This window comes from Leopardus geoffroyi, chromosome A1, assembly GCF_018350155.1.
Source record: "Leopardus geoffroyi isolate Oge1 chromosome A1, O.geoffroyi_Oge1_pat1.0, whole genome shotgun sequence".
Lineage (NCBI taxonomy): Eukaryota > Metazoa > Chordata > Mammalia > Carnivora > Felidae > Leopardus > Leopardus geoffroyi.
In genome coordinates this window covers 132,203,721-132,218,160 of record NC_059326.1, presented here as the reverse complement: position 1 = coordinate 132,218,160, position 14,440 = coordinate 132,203,721, and the positions used below count along the sequence as shown (strand labels likewise).

Below are 14,440 nucleotides of genomic sequence, written 5' to 3'. Positions count from 1 at the left end.
CCCAGAGTGGTTTCTAAGCATGTAGTTAGAGTTCATGGGGAGAGGAGGAAAATGAAGGTCAGAGAAATTCAAGGATGGATGGTGTCTGCAATGGCAGTTAGCAGCCAAACACAAGAGAAAGCTCTCACCTCCCCTGAAATGTCCTGTTTTGAATCACAGAGCCTGTTCCTGTCTGACAGCCCCTCACACCATTTCCAGACATGCCAGATGGCCTCACTGACCTATTTCAACACAACTAGAGCAGAATGATTCCCGTGTTGGCTTCGGGTAAGTTTCAAGAAAGGTGGGTTTCTCTGTTTCAGCCAGAGCTGGACCATCAGGTTGCTGCCAGCAGGCACATTCTTTGACCTTCTGTGGTGGGTCCACAGAGTGGAACCAGGTGTTCTTTCAGCCCATGCCAGAATGTATTGGCCGCCCAACTGGCCACCTGCCTCCACCCCACCGACCGGGCTTTGGCTGGCCCTCTACCAAACAGCTGTGCCGGGAGCCACAGGTGGCCACCCACGCTTGTGCCCAGGCCAGCAGCTGCATTGGCCTGACTCAGCCTGGCAAGATGGACCTTGTGTGCCTCTGCCCCTCTGCCCCAACTTCTCCCCAGCCAACGGCTGGGGAGAAGGACAACTAAAGCTTAAATACCCTAGGAAATGTTTTTGTGGTCTAAAGGCAACTAATAAATATACTGTTCTCTTCCCTATCATCAATTTTGGTATTTTATTTTTAAGGATTCAAATTAATCTGATGTAAATGAATAGACATTTAGTTTCTGTTTTAGGGGGTACATTATTGTAAATATAAAAATCACTGGTGCTATGTATTTATGAATATAAAGACAAAGGAGGGGCACCTAGCTGGCTCAGTCAGTGGAGCATGAGACTCTTGATCTCAGGGTTGTAGGTTCAAGCCCCATGTTGGGTGTAGAGGTTACTTACAAATAAAATCTTAAAAATTTTTTTTAAAAAGATAAAGGAGGAAGACATCTCAACTTCAAAAAAATAGTCTCTGGGAAATCATCCTAGGTATCTAGATAATAAATACACACAAGAATATTCTTTGACACACTGGAAAAACACACACAGAAGTGGCTAAAATAGGAGTTTGAATTAAAGTGGGCAGCAAAACAAAAGATGTTCTCAGCCAAACTAACTGCAATAAGAAATAATTTGATTTATAATTTTATTTTATTTTTTAAAATTTGTTTAATGTTTATTTATTTTTGAGAGAGAGAGAGAGTTGGGGAGGGGAAGGGAGAGAGGGAGACATAGAATCTGAAGCAGGCTCCAGGCTCTGAGCTGTCAGCACAGAGCCTGATGCGGGGCTTGAACTCACAAATAGTGAGATCATGACCTGAGCTGAAGTAGGATGCTTAAGCAACTGAGCTATCCAGGCGCCCCTTATTTTATTTTATTTTTTTTAAGTTTATTTAGAGAGAGAGAGAGAGAGAACCAGTGGGGAAAGGCAGAGAGAGGAGGACAGAGGATCTGAAGTGGGCTCTACACTGACAGCCTAGAGCCCATTGCAGGGCTCAAACTCAGAAACCGCAAGATCATGACCTGAGCTGAAGTCAGACACTCAACCAACTGAGCCACCCAGGCACCCTGATTCATAATTTTAAACTTTCACACAGAAAAAAGGAAAATTGAGAAATTAAATATTTTATTTTGAGATTAAAAAGTGTATACTGAAATTTTGAAACAAGTTATTAACCTATAGTCACATTTAGTTTTGAAGATTTTCTGAATGTAAGCTAGGAAGATGTTATTACCTACTACACTTAGGGTCCAACTTCCCACCAATGTGCCAAACTTTTGCTGCAGGGAAACAGAAGGAGACACACTGTTTTATTTCATGCCACATTTGATGTCAACTAGAGAAAGTACATGTACCAACCGTCTCTTATGTCTGGCTTTTTTTTTTTTTTTTAAGTTTATTTATTCATTTTTAAGTAATCTCTATACCCAACATGGGGCTGGAACTCACGATTCCCAGATCTGGAGTTACAAGCTCTTCTGACTAAGCCAGACAGGCCCCACTGGCTTTTTAAATCAATACATTAGAACTTAACACTCCAGAGGAGTGTTGTACCCTTCAAAGTAATCACTGGAGATCACTCTGTACTCATTGTAAGAGTAAAATCATCATTCAAGACAGTTTTTAAATTGTTTGGGCTATCTCCCAGGGTAGAATGGATTTGAATTTTGCAAAAGCCCAAAACCAAATCTGGTGAGTAATCTGCATATACTCATTTTGGCTACAAATATCTTATGTGTTTTACAAACTGACCCCAGGTGATACCACAAGAGGAACTCCAAATATGCTTTGAGTGACTACTTTAACGGATTTCACTCATTTGCATAGAAAAGTGCTGGTGTTTTGTCTAAAAACTGTGGGCATTGTTTTACAATCCAACTTAAAATTAATATAACATTTCACTAAATGTTTTACTACTGCAAATTCTAAAATTGGCTGAAAGATTGGACCACCTAAATGGCATGTTATCTATTAAGGAGAAGAAAGATCTCTGACCTCCCAGGGTTGAGTAACCCTTCAATTCAGGAAGCCAAGCCACTTCTCAGAGCCTGGAAGATAGCACACAGCTGTCCTTAGAGGATTCTCCTTCCTGGAATCTCTGAAGAAAAAACTAAACCTGATCTTCCAGAGGGCTAATTAACCAGGGTCTGTCAGCAACATTAATGAAGCTGTGGCTGAGTGTGCGGGACTTGGAGCTCGACTTCTTTACCACGGAGTCAGCGACCATACAGATGGGCCCCTACTTACACAGTTCTGCTTCTGTTCCACTTACGTAGCTTGCATCATTTTCCATTTGCTCACATAATTCCGAGAAGAGCCTGGTCTTTAACTGGCTGTGTTGGGCTAACAATCCAGTTTCCAGTGTCTTCCGCCTTGGCCCGTCTTCCTCCTAGAGTTTTCAAGGAAGTTGTTAATGATACGTAAACAGATATGTAAACAGAGACTCTTAAGGAATTCTGAGAGTACGTCTCTTGAAGAGGATAGTTACTCCCTATTCATCAAACTTTGAAGTATGAATTTTCACCCTGGGTTTGTTATAAAACAGATACTCATATATCAAGATCAAAATCAATGTTTTTTTTCCCCAACATTTTTGCTGGAACATGCCTCACAATCCACACTTTTTACATCCCTTATGCTACCCCTCCCCCAACCAAATCATTTTAAATTCACACCCTCTCTCTCTAAACAACTTTAAAAGAGTCTCCTTGGGTGGCAAGGAATTCTTGTTTCTCAAAATTAACTGTGACAGCCATGGTCAGGGACACTGTTGGAGTCCATTGTCACTATGAATCAAGAAAACTTCACTTTAAACTTGTTTATATCCCCCCCACCAATAGTTTAACCAGATTGGTCTTTTTTATCAACTTCATAATAATTCAGTTGCTGATAATTAACTAGGAGAAAAACCCTGATAAGACAGATAGACGGGGCCCCTTCAGGGAGTTCTAATGAAGAAGAGAGTGAGTTATTATGTATATTTATTTTTAAATGTATTATTTATTTTAAGAGAGAGAGAGATTGAGAGCAGGAGAGGAGCAGGGGGTGGAGGAACAGAGAATCCGAAGCGGGCTCTATGCTGTCAGCACAGAGCCCATGCGGGGCTCAAACTCATGCTGTGAGATGATGACCTGATCCTAAGTTGGATGCTTAACTGTCTGAGCCACCCAGGCACCCCTGTTATGTGTTTATTTAATGCAATGTCCTCTACAAGAGCAAGGGCTGCTGAGAAATGAGAGGTGTTTCTTATAGTGTTGAAAATATGCAATTTAATGTCCTTCACTTAGGCAAGAAATCACCAACTTCTGTTTGTCTGTTTTTGTTTTTATTTACTTTGGAAAATGTCACACCTATGCAAAAGTAGAGAGACCAGTTTAATGATTCCTCCGTCACCCAGCCTCCACAATTAGCAACATGAACAGTTTTGTTTCCATCTGCCCTTCTCCTCTACTGTGCCGTATCTGAACAGAAGCAGACATCATATCATTTCACCTTTAAATACTTTGGAATGTTGGGGGGCCTGGGTGGCTCAGTTGGTTGAGTGTCCAACTTCGGCTCAGGTCATGATCTTGCAGTCCCTGAGTTTGAGCCCCACATTGGGCTCTGTGCTGACAGCTCAGAGCCTGGAGCCTGCTTTAGTCTCTGTGTCTCCCTCTCTCTCTGCCCCTCCTCCGCTTGTGCTCTGTCTCTCTTTGTGTCAAAAATTGATAAACTTTAAAAAATATATACTTTGGAATATATCTCTAAAAGATAAAGACTCTTAAAAAAAACAGCTAGCTACTGTTAACAAGATATTTATATTTTCATTGTAAAATTGAATTTGCTCAGTACTGTCACCAAATTTGGGGAAAGTAATCATAATTGTACACACCACTTAATGTGCACCTATTATGGGCTCTACTCCAGGCAGTATTATTATAGGTGCATTCTGTCCCTGATCTTGTCATCATTATTGATTTTCTAGAGGAGGAAATTGGGGCTGGGAGAAGTTGAGAGATGCCTCTTCTGGCAAGTTGAGCCTCGCAGACCTGCAGAAGACCAGGATTTATGAGAAAACAACTCTTACACCACCACTGCCTGTACTGTTTCTCTGCTGCAAATCACATTTGGGAAGAGGAACATCCAGGTCTCTGCTTGTTGGTCCCAGAAGAGTGTTATAAAAACAAGTAACTCATGGAGAAAACAAATTTCCTCTGGCCCTTCTGCCCATGGCTGCTCTGAGCTTTAGTCACATAAGACAGTGTTCCATGGTGTAACTGCCTGGTTGCTGCAAATGACGTCAGCCATACTTTTCTTTACTATCAGCATGTCAAAAGCTACCCTGGTTAATGACACGTCTCTCAAACTTCTCCTTCAGTCTCCAACTCCATTGCAAAATTTCCAGCCGTAACCGTTAGTAAGTATAGCCAGGCTCAAATGTGGATTAAAATACATAATTAAAAGTTATGTTCGTAGGGAAGTGTTGTGATGTTAACAAATTGCTTTCTGAAAACTGATTTTTTTTTTTTAATGGGATAGTGTAGAAAGAGAACAATAAAACAAATAGAGCCAGTGTTAACAACTGGTGAATATAGGTGATGGGTAGGTACATGGTAAGAAGAATTCATCCCCATAGTAAGTGTGTGTGTGCATGTGTCAGCGTATACGGGAAGGGGCATTGGGGTGTGTATGGAGAGTGAAGAGAGAGCAACAGTGTACTGATATCATAGTCAAAAAAGCTAAAGCTTAGGGAACTGTCCTTCCCTTTCCTTTCTCTTCTTTCTAAGCAGGAAACGGAGTGAAGGGCAAGAGTTGGACTCACAAGTCCTGCATGTAAAGAGTGGCCAGAAAGGAAAGCAACTGGGCTAAAAACCAGTTCTGAGTCCCAGTCCAAGAATGAGTTTTTCTCAAGTCAGAACGGTGGTTCCCAGACTTTCAGATTTCATGGACCAGTAAAATTTCAAAACTACTTTGGATTCTGATGTAGAATTGCTAACTTTTTACTTTGCCAAGTAAGGATATTAAAATAAATAAATAAATAAATAAATCTATCAGTTACTATTACCATAAAAGGCACCTTTGTAAAAGAAAGTACATTTTAACTCCAAAAAACTAAATACATTTCACTTAAGTAGAAGTCACTACATTGTCCTTATTTTTGCATTTAACATATTTTCAAATAAGGCTTTCTGCTGCAAATTCACACAACTGAACAAGTGATTTAAGCACTAAAGGCAGGATAGTTCCAGAGTGAAGCCTACTGTTCTACAAGGTCCTGAAGGACCCAAGAGCTCCACTCCCACCTACCCCCTCTCCCTGTCTCTAGGTGTCCATGGCTCCCTGCATCTGTCGGACAGTGACAAGTAAGGCACACATAGAAGGGCCAGCAGCTAGCGAACATGAGAGGCTACTTCTGCTGGTGTGTCAGTTTCAGGGAGGAAGAGTGTTCACAGACCCCCAGCAAATTTGCCGTTAGGACGCAGTGGCCAGAACTGAGCCACACTCCATACCTAGTACCTGTAAGACCGAAACGGCCTGCAGTATTTTTACCTCTCTACTGGAAGCTGCCTCTGCCGCAAGAGGCAGGGATCAGTTGTTTGTAGGTCTAAGGGACTATATCAGGTCTCTGAAAGCCTCACCTGGGGCTACCATGAGTTTGAAGCCCAATATTCGGGAGCTAATCACTTAAAGCTTTCCTTGATGAGGCCTGATGAGCATATATCTACAGTCTAAGAAATGCTTTATTTAGTCTCATCCAAGTTTAGAGCAAAAAATTGTGTAAATAACCATCAAAGTCCTCTTGCATTGCAAGGGAGCCTGAAGAAGCCTGGCCAAATGATATCATAGCTCTGTTGGGAAAAGCGTGAATAATCTCCCATCATTTTACCCCCAATTGCATATGGACAATTACTCATCTTTATTAACTGCCTTCTTGAATTATTCATGAAAGCAAAGGTATTCAAACCCACAGAACCCGCGTTGCCATATAAAGGAAATTGTAACAGCTCCTGGTGAGAGGAGTTAGTGTAATTAAAATGAACTTTTTACTCTGTTGACAAGCCATGAAAAATGTGATAACCCACAAATAATTTTAAAACAATGTTTTAGCCTGAAGTTGCAGTCTCTTTCATGACACGTACCACCTCTGAAATTGTATAGAAGATAAATTACAATTTTAAGCAAAACTGAAGAAACAGATTTCCAGGATAAGATGACAGAGTGAAGCAATAAGGTGGAAGCTCTCTTCCTCCCACCTAACAAAATGAAACAAACAAATAATGACAATAATAATAATAATAAGCTAGCAGCAAACAAATTAGAGAGACAGAATAATTTTCTGCTGCCAGTATTGAAAAATGGTCCCTGAGGAAAAGTCTGGTGCAGCCCACAGTTAGATACAGCTTCTAATGTCTCCCCCACCCATCATAAATGGTAGGTAGAAAAGAAGGTGAGTCAACAAAATCCTGAAATTCGCATTAGTACTCTCCATCATGGAAAAGAAGCAGAGTCAGGGGCTAAATAAGGTGGCTCAGGCAAAAACAGGGAAATTCAAGAGCAGAAGTCCCTGCCTACCACAACTGCAGGGATAGGAAGACCAGTCTCTGAAAAACAGTATGCATGCTCCTCAGCAAGCAAATGTAGGGTTAACCATATGTTCCAGGAATTCTATGTTTGGGTGTATGTTCAAAATAATTGGAAAGAAAAACTCCAAGAGATATTTCTTATACTTTTGTTCATAGAAGCATTATTCACAGTAGTCAAAATGTGGGAGCAAACTAAGTGCTGTGGACAGATAAATAAACAGAATGTGGGAGCGCCTGGGTGGCTCAGTTGGTTAAGGGTCCGACTTCAGCTCAGGTCATGATCTCATGGTTTGTAGAGTCAGGCTATCTGCTGTCAGCATAGAGCCTGCTTCAGATCCTCTGCCCCCTTCTGTCTCTGCTCCTCCCATGCTTGGGCACTCTCTCAAAAATAAATAAACATTAAAAAAATGTGGTTATCATACAGTAGAATATTATTCAGCCTTAAAAAGGAAGGGAATTCTGGGGATGCCTGGGGGGCTCAGTCGGTTAAGTGTCCAACTCTTGATTTCAGCTTGGGTCATGATTTCACAGTTCATGAGATTGAGCCCCACACTGTCAGTGTTTGGGATTCCCTCTCTCTCTCTCTCTCTCTCTTTCTCTCTCTCTCTCCCTCTCTCTCTGCCCCTCCCCTGCTCATGTGCACACATGCGCTCTCTCTCTCTCTCTCTCTCAAAATAAATAAACTTAGAAAGCAAAAAGGAAGGGAATTCTGACATATGCTACCACATGGATGAAACTTGAGGACATTATGCTAAGTGAAATTAAGCCAGTCACAAGAAAGCAAATACTGTGTGATTCCACTTACATGAGGTACCTAGAGTAGTCAAATTCATAGAGACAGAAAGTAGGAGGATGGTTGCTAGGAGCTAGAGGGAAGAGTAGTAAAAAATTAGTTTTAATGGGCACAGAGTTTCTATTGGAGAGAACGAAATGTTCTGGAGATGAATGATGGTGATGCTTGTAAGACATTGGATGTGCTTATGCTACTGAACTGTGTACATAAAAATGGTTAAGCTGTAAATTTTATGTATCTTGGACCGCAATTTCAAAAAGAAAGAAATTCCAGGGGTGCCTGGGTGGCTCAGTTAGTTAAGTGTCCAACTTTGGCTCAGTTCATGATCTCATGGCTTGTGAGTTCGAGCTCCACGTCAGGCTCTGTGCTGATGGCTAAGAGCCTGGAGCCTGCTTCAGAATCTGTGTCTCCCTCTCTTTCTGCCCCTCCTCTGCCCATACTCTGTCTCTCTCTCTCTCTCTCTTTCAAAAATAAATATATATTAAAAAAAGAAGGAAGAAATTCCAGAAGGTCTTGCCATCTTCTAAAGCACTGTACAGATTTTGGGAAAAGATCCTAAGCCCTCAATATAGGGATACACTAGCTAGATAAGTGGATCATGATACAGGGCTGTGATAGAATGTATTGTGGTTCCCAGCTGCTCCCCTGCTTCCCCCATCCTTGCCCTTTGCCATGTGACTTGAAATGGTCCCTGCTATGGAATAGAGTTTGCTTCCCTGCCCCACTGACTTTGGGCTTGGCCATATGACTCACTGTGTTTAGCAAATGGAATGTGAACAAATGTGATATACTTTATATCCTGGTCAGTGGTGGTTGGTTTTTTCTCATTTCCTTCTGCTATGAGATTGTCTTGTCCAACATGGGTACTGCTTGGATGATTTCCATCTTGGATATTCATTTGAGTTCCCTGGAAGGACACATCCACAGTAAGTACAAAGAAATGTTGACGTGTTAGCACATATTGTGTGTAGCAATAGAGTGATCCTCCTGCACTACATTTTCTTGTCTCCATAACCCTCTCCCTCACTTCCTCCATTAGGGGAAACACTTCCTGAAAATGCTCTTAGAATGTTCTTTTCCACCACATGCTTGGCTTCACAATCTTGTGAGCCAGGTTCTAGCTGAAGATGACTATTCTGAGATTGTGTTGTGCAATCTGTCCTCCTCCAAATTTATCTAGAGAAATGAAAAGAGCCCATCCTTATGAGCTCATGGGACAATCCTGGAGCTCTTGCCAGAGCATCAAAAGGAAAAGCCATTGCTTCAAACAGACAGGGGTATCCAAACCTGGCGGGGTAGGGACGTTACTCACCATAGCCCAATCCCTCACCTCTCTTCCTTAGCTCAAATAAATACGCGCTCCATTGTTCTTGGTTTTCTTTTCTATTTCAAAATTAAAAATTTTTTTCTTCCACTTGAGATGTGTAAGTTGTTAAATCTGGGGCAGATCCTTTCTTTCCCGATGTAACTCTACAGGAATTCTCGCCTCTTCCCTCAGTGTCTGCCCAAAATAGGTACAGTTATGAGAGCTGCCGCTGCCCACAAAGTTCAGGCTGCTGTCCCTTGGGCTGCGGAGCAGACAGAGGGAAGGAGAGAGGGTTTTTTGCTAAGAAGGCCTGTGGCAGAAGCCTGGATACATAAACTTGCCAGACAGAAAATAGCCCAAGATGATGATCTCAACTTATTCCTGATTGCTAATTTCTGGTTGCTGTACTGAACACAGAGTTAGAAACAGTGTGTGCTCGGAGGGTTTGCAGTCTAAACTGCCAGTGGTATGCCCTGTGCATGAGGCTGGTCAATAAATATTATTTGATGAGCCGGCAGTCTGTTAGTAGGGAGGGACTGGCTCTCCAAATAGCTCAAGCACTCAGTCCAAGAGGAGAGAAATGAGATTCTGCCAGAAGTTGAAAAGTAGTAACAAAATGATGAATAATCATGCCTATTTATGAGCAGGGAGTTTTTTTATACCACAGGCCCAGGTACTTTTGAACACAGCTCCCAACCCTGCCCAGTGGCCACAGGAAGTATGAGGGACAGAATCATCCCCATTTTTGAGGAGGAGAAATTGAGTTATGAAGACATGAGTCAGCTTTTCCGTGGTCATATGGTACAAATAGTCCCAGAGTTAGGTTTCCTGCCTTCTGGCCAAGGAAGGCATTTTTCAGACCTCTGGCCTCCTTCACAGGACTCTTCTGATACAAGTGTCACCTGCCAAACATCCAAAAAAGGCCCAACATGGCTTTGGCTTTGATTCCAAGCTGGCAAACACTTGGTAATGTGAAATGGAGACCTTCCCCAAAAGGGGCACGGGGAGAGCAGAGCAGGAGTAGGTGCGGCCCAGATCAGCGTCCTGTGCTGGAGGGAAGCATACAGACACCAGACACCTCTGCTGTCTGTGATGTGTGGCCCTCCACAGGTGACAAACAAGAAAGACTTGCCCCACCCCCCGTGATCAGATCACCAACTGAGACACTGGATAACACAGTTGGCAAATAACAGACTCCACATGTGGCTGGCTCAGCTCAGCCCCATCTTTGAAAATGAGCATATGGTTCAAAAAACCCTGTAAGTGCCCACAGGCATTGCTGCCTAACTTCAGCTGGTCTGGGACAGTTTGAAATGCCTCCATCCAGCTTAAAACAAGAAAACCAACCAGCTTCCCCATAGGCATAGTTACCAGGTTGATTATCAGTAAAGGGAAAAACATCAACACACTGAATAATCCTGAAAAAAAAAAAAATGAAATGGGAGCCAACTAGTTTAACTAAAGAAGCAAGATACTTATTAAAAAAAAAAAAAAAAATTAGGGATGTCTGGGTGGCTTAGTCAGTTGAATGTCCCACTTCAGCTCAGGTCATGATCTCAAGGTTTGTGAGTTCAAGCCCCACATCAGGATCTCTGCTGTCAGCCCAGAGCCCACTTCAGATCCTCTGTCCCCCTCTTTCTCTGCACCTCCCCCACTCACCTGCATGCATGTGCACACACTCTCAAAAATAAAAATAAAGCATTAAAAAAATTAAAAACCAAATTTAAAAGCCAATTCACCAAAGAAGACAAAACACAAAGCCAGGAATTGCCATTCGGTAGAGATTTGGCATATTTAGTGTGGTGGACCAGCTGTTGGAAATGACAGGATTGTTGTTGATGGGTCCAGACCTCCGGGGAGATGGATTTTGGATGGTGTTGCTATGGCCTGATAATACTTGTTTACATCTGTTCCTTGTAATACTAAAACAGCATTGTACTCCATGCCCTATGCCTCAGAAACCTAGCTGCTGTCCTCTTGGAAGTACAGACGACCATGTCTTTAAAAGAATCTTCCAAGTACAGGTCAGCCAGAGGGCATAGGTGACACTGGCAGAAAAAGCACTAGATGAGGGGTCAGAAGAGGTGTTTTCTACCTCTGCCTCTATCACCTCTTTGGCTACAGTTTCCTTTAGATAAACTGGAGCTCATACTTACCTAGTACACGTGTTGATGTGAGGCTCAAATGACATCCTCAGTGCAAATGCAAGGTCTTGAGGTTGTTGGTGTCCCAAGGTGTTGGCTTGTGGTAGATCTCAAGGTGGTCCTGTCCTGCCATCTCAGTCACATGTGGGCTTGGCCTGCCACTGCCCCTCGGTCCTTGGAGTATAAATGTGCTGCTCTTTGGATATTCCTGTGGTTGGATCATCATTCCTGTTGGTTGATCATCAACTAGTAACTGCAGTGATACTCCAATGTATGCCCTGTTCCTGGAGCATGTTTGCTAGAATCCAGTGTTGGCTCCAGTTCAAGCAAAGGTACTGAAGACTCTGGAAATGCCTAGACTGTCTTCTAAGCTTGCCCCAAGAATCAATCCTACAGAAGATCATCTGACAAATCCTGAGACTCGACACTATTCTCTCTATATTAAGGGAGAGGACTGAGGAGCCAGGACTAAAAACTGAAATCCAACATTTAATGAGACAAAAATCTTGAGATGATCACAGTGAATGTATGAAAACAAAAGACACACAGAAATCATGAGTTGAAGTTAGATTGTGAAGGACTAGAGTTGATGCCTTTCAGCATATCTGCTTAGCCCCTCTTCATCCTTCAGGTGAGAACCTCACAGCCATATCTGGGTCATATGGCCCTGCTTCCTTGGCTGTAGCCAATAAAGTGGCACCTTGGTGTGGATGGACTGATGGAACTCCCCGGAATGTGGAGCCAAGACTCAAGGATGTAGCCAGTCTCTGGGCATGGCTGGACCAGTGGGACATATAAACTTGTGCTCTGTGGAGTGGACATCTTATGCCACGTACATTGAGGCACAGAGAAAGCTGACCTAAATAGGACAAAAAGCAGACACACAGAGACAGCCAGAGATGTGAGCCCATCAAACCCCAAGGAAGGAGTGGCTGCCTTTGTGTCTGACAGTGTCTCAGGGTTTGATTCTAGTCCGTTGTGAAAGGCACTTCCTTCCCTGCCATTCCGTGGGACGCTTCTGAATGCTTATACCACATCTTCCTTTTTTCACTTACACTAGGGTTGAGTTCACTTTTTTTTTTTAGTTTATTTCTATTATTTGCATTCTAATAACCTTAAGGAACTTGAGAAACTTTGGTCAAATGAAGTCATTTAGACGTTATTCCACAATCTGTGAGAACAGTGCACAGCCAGTAAACCGGTAGCTCCTCAAACGATCACTTAAAGAAAATATTGAAATGTATCTGACACAACACCTTGCACTTAACAGCCACCCAATAAATGGTTCTTGAATTACATGAATTAAGTCATGTGTATGACACTAACTGTAGTTCAGTAAGGGAGAGGAAAACAGTGAGATAGGTCTTACTAACCTTCAAGACAATTAGATGGGGCCGACTGGGTGGCTTAGTCGGTTAAGCCCGACTTCGGCTCAGGTCATGATCTCACGGTTTGTGAGTTTGAGCCCCTTGTTGGGTCTCTGCTATCAGTACGGAACCTGCTTAAGATTCTCTGTACCCCCCACCCCAGCCATGCATGCACCATCTCTCTCTCTCTCTCTCTCTCTCTCTCTCTCTCAAAAATTAAAAAAAATAAATAAAAAATAAATAAGGCAGTTAGATGATCTGGTATTTAGATGTTCATCTCTTTTAGGTAGTCTGTTTTCAGAATTTGTCTCTATATTCTGACATCTAGTAGTATTTAGATGGTACAAGAAAGGCAATATTTATGGAAACGTACAGTAATTACAGGCAATGGAAATATACTTAAAAATATTTATAAGTAGGGGCGCCTGGGTGGCGCAGTCGGTTAAGCGTCCGACTTCAGCCAGGTCACGATCTCGCGGTCCGTGAGTTCGAGCCCCGCGTCGGGCTCTGGGCTGATGGCTCAGAGCCTGGAGCCTGTTTCCGATTCTGTGTCTCCCTCTCTCTCTGCCCCTCCCCTGTTCATGCTCTGTCTCTCTCTGTCCCAAAAATAAATAAAAAAAACGTTGAGAAAAAAAATATTTATAAGTAAAGATCTTGCCCAAATACATATAAATATTAGACAAATACTGGTGGAAGAGGAGACTTAGACATGTCCCTTCCAGTGATACAGTACTTCTCAAACCTGTCATTATGCTCCGCAGGTATCCCCCCACTTTTCAAAAGTTTGCCTTACAACACTTCAATTTTATGAAAGACCTGCATTAATACCTGTTTTCACTAATTGAAAGAAATCCAAAGAGGAATTTTTTGCTTTTACCAAAAAAAAAAAAAAAAAAAAAAAAAAAAAGGTGAGGGGCGCCTGGGTGGCTCAGTTGGTCAAGTGGCCAACTTTGGCTCAGGTCATGATCTCATAGTTTGGGAGTTTGAGCCCTGCATCGGGGTCTGTGCTGACAGCTCATAGCCTGGAGCCTGCTTTGGATTCTATGTTTCCCTAGGTCTCTGCCCTTCCCTCACTCACACTCTGTCTCTGTCTCTATCTCTCTCTCAAAAATAAATAAACATTAAAAAAAATTTTTTTAAAGGTGAAAAGCAAAAATCACATTCAGCATTTTTTAACATTTATTTATTTTTGAGAGACAAAGAGTAACAAAGCGCAAGTGGGAGAGGGGGAGAGAGAGAGAGAGAGAGAGACGGAATCTGAAGCAGGCTCCAGGTTGAGTTGTCAGCACACAGCCCCACGTGGGGCTCAAACCCACGGACCATGAGATCATGACCTGAGCCAAAGTCAGAGGCTTAACCAACTGAGCCACCCAGATGCCCAATATTTAGCATTTGTTTTGCAGCAAGCCTTTATGGAGACACCGAAGCAACGAGAGTGGTACTGCCATAATTCTTCTGGGGAACTACCCTCGGCGTCTCAGCATCAAGCCGCACAGCTTTGAATCTGAGTCTGTGAGTATCCGTGCTTTATCTCTATTTTGTGCATTCATTAGCAAAATGTGTCCTAAGGTATCAGAAAAGCCTAAGAGGGATTGCTCTTTGGGTCTGGGAATGCTCAAAAAATATTCCCTGTAAATTAATGGGAATTACTCCATCACTTTACATCATTTTGGTCTATGAAAGGTTTCATAAGAGCACCCTACTGCCAGATAGTGGGGGTGGGAGTGGGGGGGGGACTT

At 42.6% G+C, this 14,440-nt stretch overlaps 1 protein-coding gene across 1 annotated transcript in view; it reads left to right on the top strand.

Annotated features, from left to right (window-relative positions):
- ADAMTS6 (ADAM metallopeptidase with thrombospondin type 1 motif 6) overlaps positions 1-14,214 on the top strand; it is a 321,406-nt gene extending 307,192 nt beyond the window's left edge. The window contains exons 25-26 of the transcript XR_006716243.1: positions 160-267; positions 14,105-14,214. The gene's annotated coding sequence lies outside the window, so the exon portion shown is untranslated. The remainder of the gene's footprint in view (positions 1-159; positions 268-14,104) is intronic.
- Positions 14,215-14,440: the final 226 nt, after the last annotated feature.